Consider the following 21,763-nt stretch of genomic DNA (forward strand, 5'->3'; position numbering starts at 1 on the left):
TTAAAGACTAAAAACATTGTTTGAATTTGTTTTATTGTTTTACCTATGCACATTTTTGCATCATATAATGTATACAATTTACACGAGTATTAAACTTTTCCAAGTATAAGCACATTGACACTGATGATAATCGTAGCTAATTGTGTTATACCATATAACTTGATAATAACCTCTTCAAATTTGATGTGTAAACATATAAAAAAAACTACTTGGAGTTTTTAATATACAACTATGCATATTATACATTATGCTAACTTAGAAAGCACGAAATAATAGAAAATGTCCACTGCATGACAATTTCCACTTTTTCTGATTATTGTCAGATATTTCTGTTTTGAATATTCCTAATCACTTTCTGTACTCCTCGTCTGATGACGGAGAAAGAGAGTGTACTGAATGCCCATTCCTGTTAATTCTCCTTAGTGAAAACAGATTTACAAACTTTCCCCAACTGCTTGGATAACAGATATGATGGTTGTGTCCGTTTAGTCTGCATTAAGTCCCAATCCTTTTGAAGTATCACTTTGCGGTTGGTCAGATTGTTGATGTAGTGCCCATGTCCTGCTTGCATTTATTGCGAACATCGTTTCCAGGCCTGACTATTTTCTTTTTATGCTGTGTCCCATTTTTTGGGCCTTAATGTTTTACTTCTTCCTCTGTATCAAACTTAAAGTGTTCTGTTCCCAAAAGCCATACCTGATGCTTTTGTGTTTAGAAAGTAAGAAGTTTCACACACAGTACCTCTAAACTGATTCCAGTTTTTATCTAAGATCTCCTAATCTATGTTGTACCGATCGCACGTTAACCCTCACTTATGAATACCAGAAGTAATTAAAATTATTACTTATTTTCATCCCCTTTCAAACCGTAGCGCATACCGAGCATAAAGTGGTCATGAACATCATGACACAAAGTGATACACAACATCATTACAGCAGTCCAGCACAGCTTTAGACGGAAACTATTCTGCGACACTCAGCTAACACCACTGAATTGACATTGGTCACACACAGGAGGGAATTCGTAGACCTGGCTCTTCCAAATATCACTAAGTCTTTGGTTTAAACAATATTTTATTTACAAATATGCTGTACATAATATATAATTTTATATAAGTAATATTAGGGATCTGGCAACAAGAGTGGACTCTTATATTAAGCCATCTCCCAACAATGAGGAGATTGCAGTATAACACAAACAGGTTAAATAACATCAATAATTATATAAATTCAACTGATATAGCTTATTTAACAATCAAGGCCAACCATTTGAAATAAAAGGTAATAGGATTAGCAGTAGAGAATAATGGTACTATTTCCTTTAGAGTATAGAGACTATATATGTAGGTTAAGAGCTAGAAGGGGAGGGGGGGGGGGGGGAGGGGGGGGATTTGATGATGATGAAGTGAAAATGGAATGGAAACCCATGCAGTCACCCAAATCTACCTGTTCCATTGATAAACCTTTGCACCTGATTAAAATGTTCTGTATTGTCATTGCAAGACAAGTTTGGATCACTATGCAATAACTTTCCGATGTCAACGATTACTCCTAACTTTGCTATGGTTTCGGCCCGAATTGTGTTAAACAAATGTAGTTCCTACATTCAATGAGAAAGTGAGAAGTGGTTTCAATGCAACCACAGGAACACAGGCTGGTTTCTGAAATATGATTATTATATAAATGATGGTTTAATGAGCTGCATTCGAGTCGAAGCCTTGTATGAAGTACCTGAGCACGCCGTTTGCCGAAGTAATAGTAATCGGGTATCTTACACTTATTCTTATTAAGGTAACAGAGAAAAGAAGATTTAATTGGGTTTTCCCTAACATGTTCAGATATCGAATTCCATTCACGGATGGCTGTAGGAAAGAAAGAAGACATATGAATATTGTTTCTGCTATGTAGAGGGTGCATATTCAAATTTGATCTTAAATTGTAACCTTATAATTTGTGAAAGTTTAAAATTGTTTAAAATATTTTTAATGTTTTTTGACTTGTTGGGTATCAAAATGTCTTCATTAAAATCTCCAAGAATGATAATTTTATTATTAACACTTAATGCTTGCTCAATAGAATATTCAACCAAGTTCCAGTTATCAAATCTTGGGTGTATATAGAAGGTACCAACAAGTAGAGGACCTTTGATATGGTTGATTTCAATCCAGATTGCTTCCAAATTATTTAAATTGTAACCTTGGAGCCGGTTGATGGGGGTAGGCGATTTCGTAAATATGGGGGAGCAAGTCCATGAACTATATTATACATAGCTTGCATCTTATGTTTATATCTCCTATAGGACAATGATTCCCATTTGGTTTCATTAACAATTGATTGTGAAGACGCGGACTTGGTTGCACCTGTCACAGTACGAGCTGCTTCAGTTTGTACCTTTTCTAGATCAAGAATCTGCTGTTGGTTGCAGTTCCCCCATACAATATCCGCATATTCTGGGATAGGCCTAATATGAGAAAAGAACACCATTGCTGTGCCCAGGTACTTAAAGTAGTCAAATCGGAATTTAGTAACTCTGCTGAGTGAGTCGGATTTTCAACTATGATGTAAAGTGAAGTATCGTCTGCAAATAATCGAATAGTAGCATTTATACCATTAACAATATCTTTAATATATATAATAAACAGAAGAGACCCTAGTATTGAGCCTTGTGGCACACATGCCTGTAGCTTCCCTTTATCAGATGAATTCCCTTCAGCAATTATTTTTTGACTGCGTCCATCGAGAAAGCTCATAAAATAAGATAATAATGTACAAGAAATACCATTTTTTCTTAAGGTTGTGTATTAAACCCCTGTGCCGCACTCTATCAAAGGCTTTACTAATGTCGCAAAACACCAACCGAACCTCCTTGCCACTATCAATCGCTTGGAAAAAAGTATTTACAATATCGGTTAATTGAAATATAGAAGAATCTTTTGGGGTAAAACCAGATTGAAAGGGTGTAATGCAGCCATTTTCCCTCAAGTGTTATAAACATATTTAAATATACATTTTTCAAATACTTTTGCTATACAACTTAAAAGAGAAATTGGTCTATAACTTGGTACTAGAGATTTCTCTCCCTTCTTATGGACTGGAATTACATTTGCAGTTTTCCAAACTTCGGGGAACTCATGAAGAGATAGAGATGAATTAAACAAGTTTGATAATGGCATAGCCAGTTCTGCGCTAGCCTCTTTTAGCAGTCTCGGATTTACTAAGTCAGGGCCACAGGCTTTATTGGCATTTATAAGTTTCAGGGCATCTTCAACATCAGTAGGTGAAATATGTATATTAGCTAGCAAAGTTTCCGGTAATTGATTCGGAGGAAGTGTCATATGTTGATCATTGATAGTCGCTTGATCACAGAAGAAACTATTGAAGGCTTCCGCCTTTTCCTAGGCAGTAAAAAGCGTGGTCTTGTTATGACAGATTGGAGGATATTGACAGTCAGAAGTTTGTTTGAAGAATTGCTTTGCAAATCGCCACCAATCCCGGGGGCTTAAGTTTTTTTATTATTGTCAATTTCATCTCCAAGTTTGGTCATGTATGAGATCTTCGCCTTTCGTATGAGCAACGTTACTTCGTTTCTCTTGTGCCTGAATTCAGCCCAACGATCCGTACTGTTGGACGACTTAGCTATTTTGTGTAACCGATTTCTAACTCTAAATTTCATTATGCATCCAGGGTTTATCGCTGGAACATATAGTTACAGTCTTATTTGGAATATGTGATTCGGCAGCGCATATGATATTTCTAGTAAGCTTGTTAACTTGCTCACCTACAGATAAATTGTTCATGTTCCAATCACTGTCAATAATAGCCTGTCTGTTATTTATATAGTTGCCTTTATCATATTTCCAGACCCTACGTTTATATGTATGGCAAGGATTTTCAAATTGTGTTAAGGTGACAAAGACTGGATAGTGGTCACTACAAATGGGGTCAAGGACTCATGGAGATAAAACTTGTGTTTGATTGCTGATCATTATTACATCAATCAGACTTCTAGTGGTTTCTGTAATACGAGTCGGTTCACATATAATTTGTGAAAGATTAAAATTGTTTAAAATATTTTTAATGTTTTTTCGACTTGTTGGGTATCAAAATGTCTTCATTAAAATCTCCAAGAATGATAATTTTATTATTAACACTTAATGCTTGCTCAATAGAATATTCAACCAAGTTCCAGTTATCAAATCTTGGGTGTATATAGAAGGTACCAACAAGTAGAGGACCTTTGATATGGTTGATTTCAATCCAGATTGCTTCCAAATTATTTATGCTATATGGGTTTTCACATAAACTATTACCCCACCGCCATGTCGATTTCTGTCCAGTCTAGTAGGTGTTTGGAAACCTTTTATATTTAATATAGTGTTGTCAATGGAAGGATCTAACCAAGTTTCACTTAAAGTTACTATATCATAATCTTAATAACCAATAATAATACGTGTATTAAGATGACATATTTTTAAATATTTTGATGAGTGTGGCACAGAGTTTTCTGGTCCTGGATTAATTTCAAGTCTTTGACCATGTCCACACAAACAAATATTTCCCAGTTCGACTTCTGCAGCATCACGAAGTCGAAGTAATGATAGACCTTCCATAGGAGTGATTCTAGTCATCAATGTCATCATTTTACAACATTTGGAACTAAGCGTATCTAATTGCCAACGTCTTCTCATTTCCAAACCAGACCAATTGATGTCGTATTCCTTACACGGAATCATACTGTCAAAAATCTAGGGTGTTGACGAAATACAAGTACTGAGGCAAAATTGCTCCAAATGGTAAAGTGACAATGAATATTTAGTGAAGTTACCTTTTTACAATTATATGATTCTCTATTATGTAACTAGTTTAAGTTGATATTGAAAACATTATTTCATCCGCAATATATCATAAAAACAAATTATATGGATAGAAGAAAAATCTGTTTCGAACATTGAAGCTTAGATAGAAAAAGTCAAGTTATAAGATTCTGAAATATCTAGCTTGTTTAAGATAATATTGAAAACTTTTTTTCATGTGTAGTATATCACAGAATGTTTCATGGATAGGAGAAAAATCTGATTCGAAAATTTACGGCTAAGATAGGAAAAGTCAAGTTATAAGATTTCTGAAATATCTAGCTTGTTTAAGATAATATTGAAAACATTATTTTATGCGCAATATCATGGTTAGGAGAAAAATCTTATTCGAACATTGCGGCTAAGATAGAAAAAGTCAAGTCATAAGATTCTGAAATATCAAGCTTGTTTAAGATAATATTGAAAACTTATTTAATGTGCAATATATCAAAGAATTTTCCATGGATAGGAGACAAATCTGATTCGAACATTGCGGCTAAGATAGAAAAGGTCAAGTCATAAGATTCTGAAATATCTAGACCTCAGCAGAGCCTCGACTTAAACATATTTATACTGTCTCTTTGATTGAAGTTCTCTTGACTCGCCCCTAAATTGAGGCAAATTTCTTAATGTGAATAACTAACATAGATCATATCACTCTTTAATATTACTGAAAGATGACACATGGCTGGTAGTTGGAGAATAATGGGTGTGAATAGGTGACATATCAATATATATCACTATAGCAACCAAATAAGGGCTGAACCAGACTTTTACCATAGGAGGTCAAACATTGAGAAAATCAACTCAAACCATGTTTAGGATATACCATCAGGTTCAAAAGAAAATCCACATAGATAACATCTCAATCAAGGCAAACAGATTACTAGGGATGTTTAAATTAATTACATGGATAACATGCATCAAAGGAAGTTATAATTGTCCAGCCCAACCCTGAGAGCTGAATTGCAGTGTTGAATATTAGTAGTTTAACACTCAGAAATTAGAGGCAGTACAATAAAGCATGTTGCTTGCCACCAAGGCGTTAGATCCAACATCAGCGAAGGTCTGGGATAGGCAACATCAGCGAAGGTCTGGGATAGGCAACATCAGCGAAGGTCTTGGATATGCAACATCAGCGAAGGTCTGGGATAGGCAACATCAGCGGAGGTCTGGGATAGGCAACATCAGCGAAGGTCTGGGATAGGCAACACAAAAGGAAGAGTGGCACCATGATGAACGATGATCAACAAAAACAGCATTATCTCACTAGGATATCATCCTCTTTACACAACAGACACAGTGACAATACAAGACCTTATTTAAATTGAAAGAAGATTTGATTCTGTAGTGATTTAAGGTGCAAAAGTGGCCCCATTAATGTGAATCCCATTAAACTGACAAATATAGTATTTAGATAAAAAGTGTACACGGTTTAAAAATATCCATAAGGAAAGGTCCAGTTAACTCTTTCACCCCTGAAGACACATTTGAACTCTTCCAAATCAAAGGTTGGAATAGTTCATTATGAAATTGCAGGGGTGAGTGAGTTTAATAACCCACAATATTGTGTTCAGCTGTGAATTAGGTGAAATACATCCAGTAACCTATCTGGAATGAAACAAGCAACATGAGCAACTTGGCTGCGTGATGGTCAAAGGAAAGATGCATACAAAGGCTAAAGGGTAACATACACAAGGTATAACAAGTGGTATAAGGGAGATAACTCAGACAAACGCAAGGTATAATGTAAAAGCTATTAAAGGGAGATAACTCAGACACAACCACAGGTATAATTATTAAGGATTTGCAAGATGCTTTCTGAATCAAGACTAACACATACATAAAAGCACATGGTATGTACTGGTATTTTGGCAAATATAAGTGTTACACACTTGGCCTACTGACATAAACTGTAAAAGAGTTACTAGTGTGATAACCATCGACATGGTTAACTGTGTGTTATTTATATTTATGTATGAGATACAGGCATGAATATATGTACACAATATACACAACATTTACACAACTGTATATGATGCTGATTCAATTAACAACATATGTTTCTACTTGTGATTTAAACAATTTAGGTACAAAACGTTAGTGAGAAATACATGCAAAAAATAATCGTACATCAACGTAGCTGTGAATTAGGGAGAACACTTTGTGACTTTTGTGTTTAAAGGTTTTATCTCGTCATGGAAAACATCTGCATTCAAACTAGTATTTGCTGATGTGTAGGGTTTTCATGCAGATCTTTCTACAACTGTTTTGATACAGTCATGATGAACTGCATGCATCAAGGATGTACAGAGATAAAATTGGATTTGACAAAGTAATGTTTTATTAGAGGAAGGAGAAAACAGTATATCCTTGATTCAATGGCCGTTCAATGTTCTTTTCCCCGTCTTAATCATCCCCACTGGACTATAACACTGGGAACATAAATCACAATTCGGTTTGTCACATAGATAAACTGTTATTGTCATTCTATTTGATGAAGATTCGTCTATTTTCGGCTGTTCTCGAGACTTTTGTTGTTGTAAATTCTAAATTACTGCTGTTGTTTTACTAGTTTTTCAAATTCTAACCTTAATTATTTTCTGCAAACTTAAACTTTTATTTCATGTGGTTTATTGCTTAATGAATAGCGCGTACATGTATACCAGTAACGCGCTTGTGTGGCAACTGTATCTTTAAAGTTCAAAAATTGATACCCGTAATTTTGGAAAATGAAGATAAATAATACCCTACTAGTGCTTGAAATCTTTATATATAAAGAACAGGTAGCTCAGTTGGTTGGAGCAACAACATAACAATCTGAAACCCATGGTTTTAATCCAGTATAATAATACTTTACATATTTCACATCAGTTGATGGGTATATCTTGATTACTTTAGTCGATGAACAATATGTTATCAAATTATTATAATAAATCCAAATAAGTTTGTATGATTTTGTTATATTTTGTTTCTTTCGTCTTTACTGTATAATAATACTTTACATATTTAACATAAGCTGATGGGTATATCTTGATTACTTCAGTCCATAAACAAAATGTTAGATTTGACCTTCAGCTACGGGCAAATATGGACACCAGTCTTTGATTGCCCCTGTATTTCTTACGAGAACAATGATGGATTTGGTGGAAGGTTGGTTGCTGAACAGGTTAGATCATTACCGGCGGGAGTTTACACGGACACAGGTCAGCAACCCACTGGAAACACATAACCTCATCAAATGCTCCTGTATACAGTAGAGATTATTCTTGCATATAATTTGTAAACATATTGTGTATATAGTGTAGATAAAATATAAATAAATACGACATTGCCTATACGTACAATGTATATATATATATATATATATAGTCCACGCCCAAATTTCCTACCCTTGTGTCTTATTTCTACATTTGTACAATGCCTAAAGTGCCGAATCGAATAGGGGTGGAATATTTACATAAGTGTAATGATGCTTATTGTCTCCTTGTTTTATATCATTGAACTGTATTACATATGATTGGATTACATTAAGAAGCAACACGGCGCTTACAACGGTGTCAACTACAATGAATCAATGAACAAATGAACATGAATGTTAAAATAAAATAAAATTTAAACTGAATTAATGCCGTTAAATAATTTCTCCCGGAACAGATATAGTTTTTGTTGCTACAAAAGCAACGATGAATATCAAAGACAATTGAGTCACTTACATTGAACCTTGACAATCCACATGCACAGCTGTTGAGTCATTTACATTGGAGCCTTCACAATCCACATGCACTGCTTTTGAGTCACTTGCTTTGGAGCCTTGACAATCCACATGTTCGTTTTTTGAGTAACTTACATTGGAGCGTTGACAATCCACATGCACAACTTTTGAGTCACTTACATTGGAGCCTTGAAAATTCACATGTACAGATTAGGAGTCACTTACATTGGAGCCTTGACAATCCAAATATACAGTTTTTGAGTCACTTACAATCGGGCCGTGGCATTCAACATGCACAGCTTTTGAGTCACTAACATTGGAGCCTTGACAATCAACATGCGCTGCTTTTGAGTCACTTACTTTGGAGCCTTGACAATCCACATGTTCGTTTTTTTAGTACCTTATATTGGAGCCTTGACATTCCACATGCACAACTTTTAAGTCACTAACATTGGAGCCTTTACAATCCACATGTACAGATTTTGAGTCACTTACATTGGAGCCTTGACAATCCACATGCACAATTTTTAAGTAACTTACATTGAACTTTGACAATCCACATACACTGCTTTTGAGTCACTTGCTTTGTAGCCTCGACCATTCATATATACAGCTTTTGAGTCACTTACAATCGGGCCGTGGCATTCAACATGCAGAGCTTTTGAGTCACTTACATTGGAGCCTTGACAATCCACATGTACAGATTTTGAGTCACTTACATTGGAGCCTTTACAATCCACATATACAGCTTTTGAGTCACTCACATTCGGGTCGTGACATTCAACATGCACAGTTTTTTAGTACCTTAAATTGAGTCGGAGTTACCTCGTGAGCTATATACAGGTATTGTCCTTACTGTAGGAAAACACGATGTTTTGTTTCACAAATGTTGATCAAGTTCCAATAGAGAGAAGCTCAAGTGAAACATGATAAATCGAGGAGAAACAAAGAATCGAGTTTCTCTACTGTAAGGGCAATACATATATTGTTTGATGCCAAAAAATCAAATCAATCACAAAAGAATAAAATAATGTATGGTCAGGTTGACGTGTCATTGTTGTCGTCTGCTTCTGTCATTTGCAACTAGGTGTTATTGTAAACAGGTATATATTGTAATGTGCACGTTACACATCAGTAAACTTGACTGATTGTTATACAATATGATTTCTTTCTGTACATATTGCCCACCGAGACCTTTGTCTTTTCCAAGATGTCGACCAATCACGATCAAGCAAGAAGGAAGTAATAAGAACGGGAATTTCCAGTGTGCCACAGGTTGGTTGTTTTTTGTGCCAAGGTTTATATAGAGTAGGCTTCGTCTGTCTCTCCATAACTACCAGACGACACAGGGCGGGTCGATTCCTGTTACTTTAAAGGTAAGCTCATGTAGTATTTGTATATTTAATAATTGTAAATGTAATAATTAATTAAATCTTTTCATATGTTTATTATATACTTTCTTTCGAAATTATCTGTTTCATCTTAGGGGACGTGCACAGCTTTCGAATCACGTAAATTGAGCCTCGATAAGTCATCCCCCTCCATTATCAGCAAAAGTTCAGATCTCACTGCCTTTCTTTAAATTAAGCAATTATAGTGTAGCGAAATGCAAAAAGAAATAGTTAATACTGAAATGAACAGAAGCCATTACAATGGAACCCTCCGAGATGATGACACCAGTTGACAGACGACTGACTGCAGTTTGTGCCCCCTTATAGCAGTACAATTCCTTGATTTCTTGACTAAACGTATCTTCAGTCTATACTTCTGGTGCACAGGACTTTTTTTAGTCTCTAAGACTTTTACTTATTTTTATTTATTAGAGCAAATCTATTAACTCTTGACAATAATATAGTATTTATAATCTTCACATACTGCACCTGATCAAGACCCTAGTCAAGCAAGTAAGCATACACACCAGACCTCTTTTCGATAGCATATATAATTGTATAATTGGTAAGCAACATTAATGATTTTTAGATGAATAAGATTTGTTTTCTTCCTTCCACAATTCACGACCGCGTGGGTTTTCTCCTGATACTCCGGTTTCCTCCCACATTAAGACACCCCCCTGCGCGCTAACATGAGAGCCAAATATAGGGTAATTAATATAAGTTATAAAAACTTGTTTCATAATTGTTCTTAATTAAATCACCCATACCTTTTCACATACTATAAAGGAATCGAACCCCGGCCTTGGTGAAAGGCCAGTCATTGGGAAATAGCCAGAATTAACTATTTAATTCTTTGTTAAATTTTGCTTCAGAAACACAATATTATTATTTCCTTTTACAACAAACCTGATGAATCTGACCACAGTGATGCAAGACTGTTTTCTGGCCGTACCGTACGAAGTTCTGTATCTCACAGTTGCCACACAACGGTAGTTATCCAGCTATCAAATGCACAACTTAAGCCTCATTTCAGGTACTTTGTTCGCAGAATGCATATTTTCATTCAACATTTTATAGGCCTTAAGGATTGTTATCTTATAATACTAATTCTACCACGTTTACGATGTAACGACACTTTGCATTGCCTTTGGTTAATACAAATGCAATTTTGGATGAAAGACCATAGTTTTCCAACAGACCAACGCACTTCCAAGAACCTCTCCCATCAATGTTAACAAGCCAAAGATAGCCCTGGGACTGGTTTCCTTTGCCAATTTCTCGATCAGAATGTTCCGCGGAAATTACTGCGAAGGTGACTTAGATTAGTGTTTTAAAATCGGTCATATGTTGATTTTATATATTGACGAGTGATGTCGATAAAAACATCTTGTACAAAGCATGACGTCAGTGTTAATTGTTTATCGTCTGATCACAAAATGGCGAGGGAGATTGACAAAGAATCCAAAATATATCCAGGTTAAATAACAATATAGGACATGTGCACACAATGTCAGAAATGATAAAAGCGCACTGCCTGTTGTGAAATGAAGACATATTGGCATCATGTGACAAACGCTGGCGCGCAAAAGAACAGCCTAAACGAAATAATTAGATTATCTTAGTCACATTGCTGACCATAGGCTCATAGACACTGAGGTAGACACAAGAATAAAAAAAACTCGTTACGTTTTAGAACTGATATAATCAGCATATGTTTAATTCGGGATTTTTGGAAAAAGCGGCTTTCGTTTATAACCCTCGTTATATATTCCACCATAATACAAGCACGTACATAAACGTTGATTATTTCTTAATTATTTTCTATTATCCGGTACTGTTAAATATATCAGTTGTAAAGTGTTTGCGTCACTTTTAAAGGTACGTACCATCGGTTTTGTAAAGTGTATTCGCGAATTTATATCCTTTCAAATACGTTTATTGACGCAAAATTGCAAAAATGGACCGTCGCAATACTCAAAAAACACTTACAGTAATTTAGGCCAGATTTGTCTCATGAATGCCACGCTTATAATGATATAAGACAACACCTGTCCATTTCTAAAAATTGTGTAGTGGTATAAGGCAATAAATACGTTTCTAGTCACGATAGAAAACACATACTCACACTGACATTTTTCATGGCAATTATTACATCAAATTCCTTAACATCTTGTTGTGTACCATTCGGATGTTCTCCGCTCTTTCTGAACAATTCTCTATTATGTCCAGACACGAAATCAGGTTGACTGGAGATGAGGGTTCTCAAATCAAGCCTTCATTCTTTTGCGTTTTAGGAAGTTTGCGTTATTCCTTGCAAAAACCTTTGAAACAAACTGTACTTTTTAATGCTGGTTGTTGGGGAAAAGGCTAGACAGAGAAAGTTCATACTTTCAAAAACGAGTTTTTGATATGCATATGAGTAGACATTTTGATTCAAACAATATTGCCTCAAACATGCATAAATGTAGTAATTTATCAAGACAGTTATATTGAACCAGTCAGAAGTCAAGAGAATATTAAACCTAATGATAAGCCATGGATGACCTCTGAGCTTAGAAAAAATTAAGAATTAGAGATAGATTACATAAAATAGCGAGGTCAACCAAACGTTTGGCAGATATCAATAAATTCAAATCACAGGGAAACAAAGTTAATGATATGAAAAAGCATGCACGTGTTACTTTTAAGAAAACGTTTATGATATTATTGATGGGTACTCATATCTGATCCTAAGTCTTATTGGAAATTAATTAAAAGGTTAATTAAAACGTCTGATACTTCACAACCTATACCTTCCTTAGTCGATCCTATTACTAATGACATAGTTACTAGAGATGAAGATAAAGCTGAATTATTAAATAACTAATTTTATAGTATTACCAGAGTAGATAACAGTAACAAGGATGTTCCGATTATTGAGCCAAAAACTGACAAAAATATTAGTTCAATTGGATTACATTAAACTGAAATACGCGATGTTCTACAGATATTGAAGCTCGGCAAGGCCTCGGATGGGGATGGAATCAGCCACAATATGCTAAGAAATACTGCTCGCACTGTTTGTACTCCGCTCGGAATAATATTTAATATGTCCCTATCAACAGGGATTTATCCAAATAAATGGAAATTAGCTAATATCATGCCATTGTTTAAAAAGGGTGACAGACATTCTCCTGCGAATTATAGACCAATTTCCTTGCTGTCCACTGTTGGTAAATTTTTTGAAAGAGTGATTTTTAAACATTTGTATAACTACTTTATAGAAAATTCTTTGTTTCTACAAATATCAGTCTGGTTTTATGCATGGTCATTCTACAGAGTCTCAGCTCAAGAAAAAGAAAAAAACGTGTGTTGTATTCTGTGACATATCCAAAGCTTTTGATAAGGTTTGGCATATAGGTCTTGTAGTGAAGTTAAAATCGTACGGGATTTCAGGTGAATTGCTTATGTGGTTAGAAAATTATTTGTCTCAGAGACACCAAAGGGTATTTTTAAACAGTTCATATTCTTCTGTTGGTCTAATTGAGGCAGGGGTTCCTCAAGGCTCTATTCTTGGCCCACTTTTATTTCTTTTATTTATTAATGACATAGCAGATATTTTTGAATGAACGTCTCGTCTTTTTGCAGACGATACATCATTACTTAAGTCATCTTAATCTTGTCTAAAACTTCAAGAAACTTTAAATAGAGACCTAGAAATCTTAAATACTTGGTCAAAAACCTGGTTGGGTAATTTTAATCCTGAAAAACAGATGTATTGTTTATTTCGAATTCAATCAATATCGAAGAAGACTTAGATTTAGAATTTGATTGGAAAGTCTTAAATTTTATAGATTGTCATAAGCGTTTAGGGGTAACTTTTAATTCGAATGCAAAGTGGGGCATCATGTAAATGGAATTTACACTTCTGTTATGAAACAAATTAATGTCTTACGGAAACTGAAACTCTTATTAAGTAGGGATGCTCTTTTAATAATTTACAAGACTTTTATTTTACCTGTTTTAGAATATGCTTGTGAGTTGTGGGACGGTTGCACTGTTTTTGAATCTGGAAAGTTAGAAAAAGCCCAACGTGAAGCTGCTCGCATTAAATTAGGACTTCCTTCATATACCCCTATTAATACTTTATATTACGAAACTAGTTTTGAAACTTTCTCAAAAAACGAAGGAAACTTTAACTATTGTATAAGATGCATAATAAATTAACTCCTGATTACCTCAATCATCTTTTGCCGCATTTATCTGGAGAAAATAATCGTTACGCTTTACGTAACAATAATAACTATAGGATTCCTCCTTTCAGATTAGCTCTTACTAACTATTCCTTTCTACCTTCTACTCTTCACTATTGGAATAACTTAGACAATTCGGTTCGATCCCTACCCTCTATTAATTCATTCAAATCCTGTTTAACATCAAATATTCAGGCAAGTCCACATATTTACTTTAAAATCGGAAATCGGAAACTTAATATCTTGCATACTAAGCTCCGACACCAGTGCAGTTCTCTTAATTATGACCTTTTTTAGAGTTAACCTTGTTGAGAGTGTATCTTGTTATTGTGGTCATTCTTGTGAGAATGTCTTTCACTATTTTATGGAATGTCAACTTTTTACAAACGAAAGTCTTATTTTGGTCCAAAATTTGATCAATTTGAATGTTGCGTTAAATTTAGAAATTCTTTTGTTTGGCAATTCACAATATTCCGTGGACCCTAACTCAAACATTTTTAGATCTGTGCAAAACTTCATTTAATCTAGCAAGAGATTTTGAGTTCAAATTGTAATAACAATTGTATATATTTATTGTTATTATTGTAATGTCATTTCAAATGTATATTGGGAGAAGGCATTGATAAGTTGTTATAACTTGTGCCTAATCCCTTTTCTAAGTTTGGCAGTAAATATGCTTAAACTAAGTCAAGAGAAAACAATGCTTTGCTCTGCGTTTCCCGAAACATGTTAATCTTTGCATATAGTAAACACAATCATATTAAATACAAATAAATATAAACTTCATTTAGTTTAGAACAATTATGAAACAAGTTATTTCAACTTATATTAATCACTCTTGTTGGCCCGGATTTAAGAGCGCAGTGGTTCTTATTGTGTGAGGAACCGGAACCCACTTGGTCGGGCAGGTGACCCCATACCTTTTCACGTCCGATCGGGGAATCGAACCCCGGTCGCCTTAGTGAAAGGCAAGTGAGCTATCCACTGCGCCCACCGCTTTCAGAAGAACGCCAGCCATGAAATCAAACAAGGATAGAATGCACACTCTGTACAAAACCAATTTTCAGTTTACGCTAGGAAGTTTAAAGTCACATTACAAACTAAAGCAGTTAATAGAAAATGATAAAGCGATGCCGAAGTCCATCAAGATTGAACCTAAAAACCATCTAGCTAGTGCTGTTCTTTTGCCATATTGACCATAAACTAGAGTAAACTAAATCAGATAGGAACTGATATATCTGCCGCTTGACACTGTCACGCACATTGTAATGTATTTTTTTTTATATAAATCGTCTCTGAGAACCTGAAAGAAACTTCCTTTCAAAATATTTGTTTATGTTAAGATCACTTATGAAGCGAGCATTTACTTCTTGTGTCTCAAGTGGCGTTCTGTCATGTTTAAAAGTTCTGTATTCGTTCTATTGCTATGTGCATTCTGTTGTTTTCATCACAGTTCAAGAATTTCCTTTGAAAAGAGATCAACTGAAAATTGCTAGAAAGTAATGTTTCTGCAAAATTAGAAATTATGTTATTGAACATGAAAACATTGTTACTAATATGAAATATGCTGTTGTAATTACATATCCCTCCAGTTAGCTTGTAACCGAAGGCTAATTATAGTGAATAATTCATCTTGAGGGTATATGCAATTACAGCAGCGTATGTCATATTACTAGTAGTAACTTCTTTTTGTTTATGTATTTTTTACATGTTGTGATACATGTGAATTGTAACCCCCCCCCCCCCCCCCCCCCCCCCCCCCCCNACAAACACACACATACCCAGGTTGCTGTAGTTGTGAACCACAAACTCCAAACCAACGTTATGGACGCATGCATTATTTATGGACGGAGTTTGTAAAACTGTGATATTAAAAAGAGGTAATGTCTACTGCAAGATATTAACTCAATTCATTTGTTTATAAAATCAATTCTGAAGGAGATATATCAACCGTTGTTGTGGACACCAACATAGAGTTGTGGACACGGTGTCCATAGTCACTGTGAAGTCTTGTCACACGCCAAGCACATGCTACTGTATAAAAAGAGATGTTCGTTGTGTATAAACTTTCGTCGTTTTCGTGGTTGGTATGTAACCACGAACGTTAATAGAAAGAATATTTCTACAGCTCGAAAGAATATGTGAAACCGATGTTTACGCATTTTCGCGGCAAATTTACCTGTTTCCTATTCCAGTTTATATACTGATTAAACATTTCCGTGTGATGTAGTCAGAGCGATTCACAAATGAATGTTTTAAGATAATTAAAAAATTAATTTTAAATAAAGGTATTTTACCGAAATGGACATGTGTAATCAAGCTGTTGTATAAATATAATTAAATATTTATTAATTAAGTATATGTTTTCGTAGCATGATGCAACACTTCCACCCTAATTATATGTACATTACCTGTGTGATAATTAATTTAGTTGATTGAAAATCAACAGAGAAGTATGACAAATGTGACTCTTTGTCATTTTAAAACATATCGCAAATGTGTTACGGTGTCGGACCAATGATTTTCGGAATGATTGATATATTTCGTTGCACGGGCTGACCACGGAAATTAATAAATGTTGTTGTACGTACTAACCACGAAAATTTGTACTAACGAAATAATTTGAAAGCTCCAAACCACGAAAGAAAGTATACACTAACATTTCATGTTATACATTTCATGTTATATACATTTCATGCGATGATAACATATTTTGTCATACAAAATATCTGTTTAAAGGTCCTCTTTATTTCATAGTGTGTCCTATAACTATCGATTTATAGTTCATAAGTATAATTATGTCGACACTTGAGTACCTTCGTTTCTTAACTTTGGCCACATAATACTTGATATACATGTCTGTTCGCTGTGTAGACCATTTTTTAGTTTAGAACTTGTTCAATAGGTCTCTTTAAATTTTACAAAATTAAAGATGTTAGGATAATCTAGATAGTATCAACCTATGATTTTGAAATTTTGTCTCGTAAGATAATTTTGGGGATTCCAAATTTTGTTTTGGAAACACAGTTATAGTGTGGGAACGTAGGTAGTAGGCAAGATATATGCATGCGTTTTTACGTTTACTAATTACAGTTTTTAATTAGTAAATGCAACTTTAATCGCTGGTGCCTATATACATTTTTTCAGCAAATACATCCATGTCATATTGTTTTGAGTATGAACCTGTGCAAATGACCTATCAGCCCTGTGCTTGATTGTAAGTTTTTTATTGTTTCAATTGTGACGTCACGCCTCTGACAAGTAAATGACGTCACAGACTAACGAACTGGAGTCAAAATGCCGGATTTTTACATTTCAATGTTGCATGAAAATTGTCGTTTTACACAAATAAATGCCACAAATCTTGATAATGTAATAAAAAGGACCTTACACTTGTTTTCATTTCATATGCAATTTATGAAAATCGTCACGAATTCTTCATTTTAACTCTTTAAATAGAGCAAATCTTATACTCGTTTCATAAATTTCATATGAAACGGAAACTCATGTAAAATCCTATTTCGTCTTTCCGTATTGCAGAATTATCTGTTCTTGTGAGCAGGTATTGATTGTTACGTCATTTGTTTGTGAGAGTAACGTCATAATTTTTTGAGGAAACGACGTAATTTTCCTACACAATACTTATGATGTATCAATCAATTCCTGCTCACAAGAGCAGATCACTCTGAAATACGAAAAGACGGATATAGAACATCTATTATCGGAATTAAGACGTGACTTGTAATAATATGAATTTAACGAACAAAAATTATAGAAAAAACAAATATAAAAAAGGAGAATCCATATTGCTTTCTCATACCTTTTTGTCTTAATGAAACTAGTGTATACTGCCAATGCACTGTATTACAACTTTCTGGACCAGGTACTGGTACATGAATGTAATATTTTAGTCAAAGCACACATACTGCATATAAGTTTATAAAACAATGATGCTGTCAAACACTTTTCTAATAAAAAATCAAAGATTTGTCCAATCATATGAGCTATATTTGAATTCATATTTCAACAAAATAATACATTAAAAGAAAACACAATCTAAGAAACATCATTATCTATCTCATTTTCAATGTTGGCGCCTCCCAATCAGGTTATTGTAATCAGACTATAACAGGCTATCCCATGAAAATAACTTAAGGAGTATTATTAGTGTGTTTTCCTCATTTTGCCTTGTGCAATTATAAAACGACATCAGAGTAATACGTTATAAGGTATTTATCATATTTACAATAAATGCACAATAGTGTTACTAAACTGAAAACGCACAACATTACAAGTTTCTGGTGACATCAATTCCTCAGGATTAAAGTTTCGCGAACGAAATCGATATACCAAAGGCCAATTGGCTTAAAAGGTCACCTGAGTATTAACTAAAAAGATACATAAATCCATTGTGCAAGATTGGACATATTTGATATTGTAAAATGGAAAAAAAATCATTGACAGGTAGACATTCAAATAAAATATGCATCAAATAAATATACGTTTTGGATACACAAAAAAAACCCATTTTTTATGAAGTATTATATCATATTTTAGGAAAATTGTTTTAGAAATAAGCAGTCTTTGGCTTTTAACTCCAAAATCTTTTGGACAGTTTTGCCATATTCGACGTTCATTTTAATTTCATCTTGGAAATAATCTTCATTTTTTTCTGTTTCCTCACCTGAAAAATGATATATTCTATTTATTACTATATTATTTTTTAAACGTGTTATATTCTTCAATTTATCCCATTGAATGGTAAATTCGAAATACTCAAGTAAAAGGCAAAGGGTGCAGCATGCATCCTTTCTCAAGTTTTCATATATGTTTATAACTTAATATATCAAAGCAAAGAGTGATACCACAAGATCATATGCAGCCAACATAAGGTGCCGTACTGCCCATCACGTGGTCACATGACATGGAAAAAACGTTGCATTGATCCCTTCGGAAAATGTCACTTTGCCAACCCTGTTACCCTTTATAACAAAAAATTCCACACTGACTTGGACAAGATCATTTTAATTATCGATAAGAGTGCATTTTTAAATGGCCCATTTCCTTTCTCTATATCGGTCCACGTAAAAAATGGTCACTCGGCAACATTTAAGGGAACTTTCGAATATGCGAGAGGAAAGTATTAAAGTAATATATTTGTCAATTAAGATAATAGATAAGCATTGTATAAAGAATATGATAAATACATATATGCCTTCAGATCCGAGAGGTTTACAAATGAGCAAGTATCAATCATTATGTTAACAATATATTCAAAGTTATACCTATACATGTATATTAAATATTCTTCACATAATTACATATATATTATTTTGATATGAAATATTATAATGTAAGAACTTATTTGTGATTTTGTCTGATTTATTTACAGCTTTCTTAGGAAGGGTCAATTGAAGAACAATACAACCTCGGTTTTTCGTTATTCCCTGATATATTTAATGCCAACATCCTTTTAAAAGGAACAATAAAGGCTATCATTGCACGCCTTTAAATCACCAAACCTGGCGTGCAAACAAAAACACAAAGATGTCTTTCTCTTGTTCTGTTTATACCTTTTTTATTTTCTTCCACCTCTAAACCCTTTAATATTATAATGCGGACAAGGGATAAAAATAATTCATTTTCAGACAACGAGACTACTGAAATGTAAAGACAATGATAATTAATTACGTTTATATCTTCAGATGTTCTGAATTCCTCCTGATTTTCTTCGCCATAATCACTCACGACTTTCCCATTGGGGTCTGGAAGTGTGTGCTGAAATACATAATAATATGATGACATACTGTAAACACACACAACTGAGAAGAAAACAAAATATCATTCCACATCTTTGATGTGTGTAGCTACTCTATATTGCATTGTGGACACCGTGTCCACAATGTAAACACACGACTGAGAAGAAATTAAAACAAACATTCCACATCTCTGATGTGTGTTACTACTCAATGTTGATTTGTGGACACCGTGTCCACAATGTTATCACACACAACTGAAAAGAAATTAAAATAGCATTCCACATCCTGTTACCACTCAATATTGCTTTGTGGACACCGTGTCCACAATGTTATCACACACAACTTAGAAGAAATGAAAATAGCATTCCACATCTTTGATGTGTGTTATTAATCAATGTTGCTTTGTGGGCACCTTGACCTCTTTGTAATCACACACAACAGAGGGATTAAAATAACATTCCACATCTTTGATGTTTGTTACTCCTTAATGTTACATTGTGTTCACAGTGTCCACAATGTTATCACACACCACTGAGAAGAAATTAAAAAAGAATTCCACATCCCTTATCTGTGTTACTACTCAGCGTTGCATTGTGGACACCGTGTCCCGAATGTCATCACACTCAACTGAGAAGGATTAAAATAACAATCTACATCTTTGATGTGTGTTACTTGTCAACGATGCTTTGTAGACACCGTGTCTATAATGTTATAACACAAATGAGTAAAAATAAAATATCATTCCACATCTTTGATGTGTGTTACAACTCAATAACGCTTTGTGGACACTGTTAAACACAACTGAAAAGAAATTAAGATAGCATTCCACATCTTTGATGCGTGTTACTATTCAATGTTGCTTTGCGGACACCGATGTTATCACACACAACAAAACAGAAATTAATATAGAATTTCAAATATTTGATTCGTGTTACTACTCAATGTTTTGTAAACACCGTGTCCATAATGCTATAACTCACAGCTGAGAAGAAATTAAAATATCATTCCACATCTTTGATGTGTGTTATTACTCGGCGTTACATTGTGGACACTGTGTCCACAATGTTATCACACACAACTGAAAAGGATTAACATATCACTCCATTTATTTTACGCGTGTTATAACTCATCGTTATATTGTGGACACCCTGTTCTCAATGTCATCACACACAACTAAAAAGAAATTGATATAGAATTTCAAATATTTTATGCTTGTTACTACTCAATGTTGTTTTATAAACACCGTGTCTACAATAGTATTACTTACAATACAATACAATATACAAGAATTAAATAGCGACCTACACAATTTGTAAAATTACTCCAAAGCGCTATACAACATATGGATAATAGTAATGGTTATAATTGTGAAAACAAAAAACAAAGGCTTACGATCACTTTTATACATTTTAGCAAGCAATGTGCACATACTTGAACATATAAAAGGGTGGTATATACAGGACGTCTTTGCAACGATTCTAAAATGCAGACGTGAAGAGGTGAGTTTTGATGTCCCTCTTTAACTAACCAGAAGAAGTTAAAATAGCATTCCACATCTTTGGTGTACGTTACTATTCTATTCAATGTTGCTTTGTAGGTACCCTGTCTATATTATATTTTTACACACTTAAAACATTCTATAAAACAATGTCAAAGTTGTTTTGTGTTTCACTATTAAATGTTGTTTTGCTCTCTAACTTAAATAATATGCGTAAGGAATTGTGATTGAACATTGATTTATTTATACAACAAAACTAATTCAATTGGTTTTCATTGTTTCTTAATTTTCCCATAAAAACCTTCCAAACCTG

At 34.2% G+C, this 21,763-nt stretch overlaps 1 protein-coding gene across 4 annotated transcripts in view; it reads left to right on the plus strand.

Moving 5' to 3' along the window:
• The first annotated feature begins 9,895 nt into the window (after positions 1–9,895).
• Positions 9,896–21,763, plus strand: part of LOC110447627 — a 67,971-nt gene continuing 56,103 nt past the window's right edge. For 3 of the 4 annotated variants that reach the window (XM_021493461.1, XM_021493465.1, XM_021493463.1), the window contains exon 1: positions 9,896–9,943. The gene's annotated coding sequence lies outside the window, so the exon portion shown is untranslated. The remainder of the gene's footprint in view (positions 9,944–21,763) is intronic. The other variant, XM_021493462.1, reaches the window with a different exon arrangement.

Source organism: Mizuhopecten yessoensis, unplaced genomic scaffold, assembly GCF_002113885.1.
Source record: "Mizuhopecten yessoensis strain PY_sf001 unplaced genomic scaffold, ASM211388v2 scaffold3537, whole genome shotgun sequence".
NCBI lineage: Eukaryota > Metazoa > Mollusca > Bivalvia > Pectinida > Pectinidae > Mizuhopecten > Mizuhopecten yessoensis.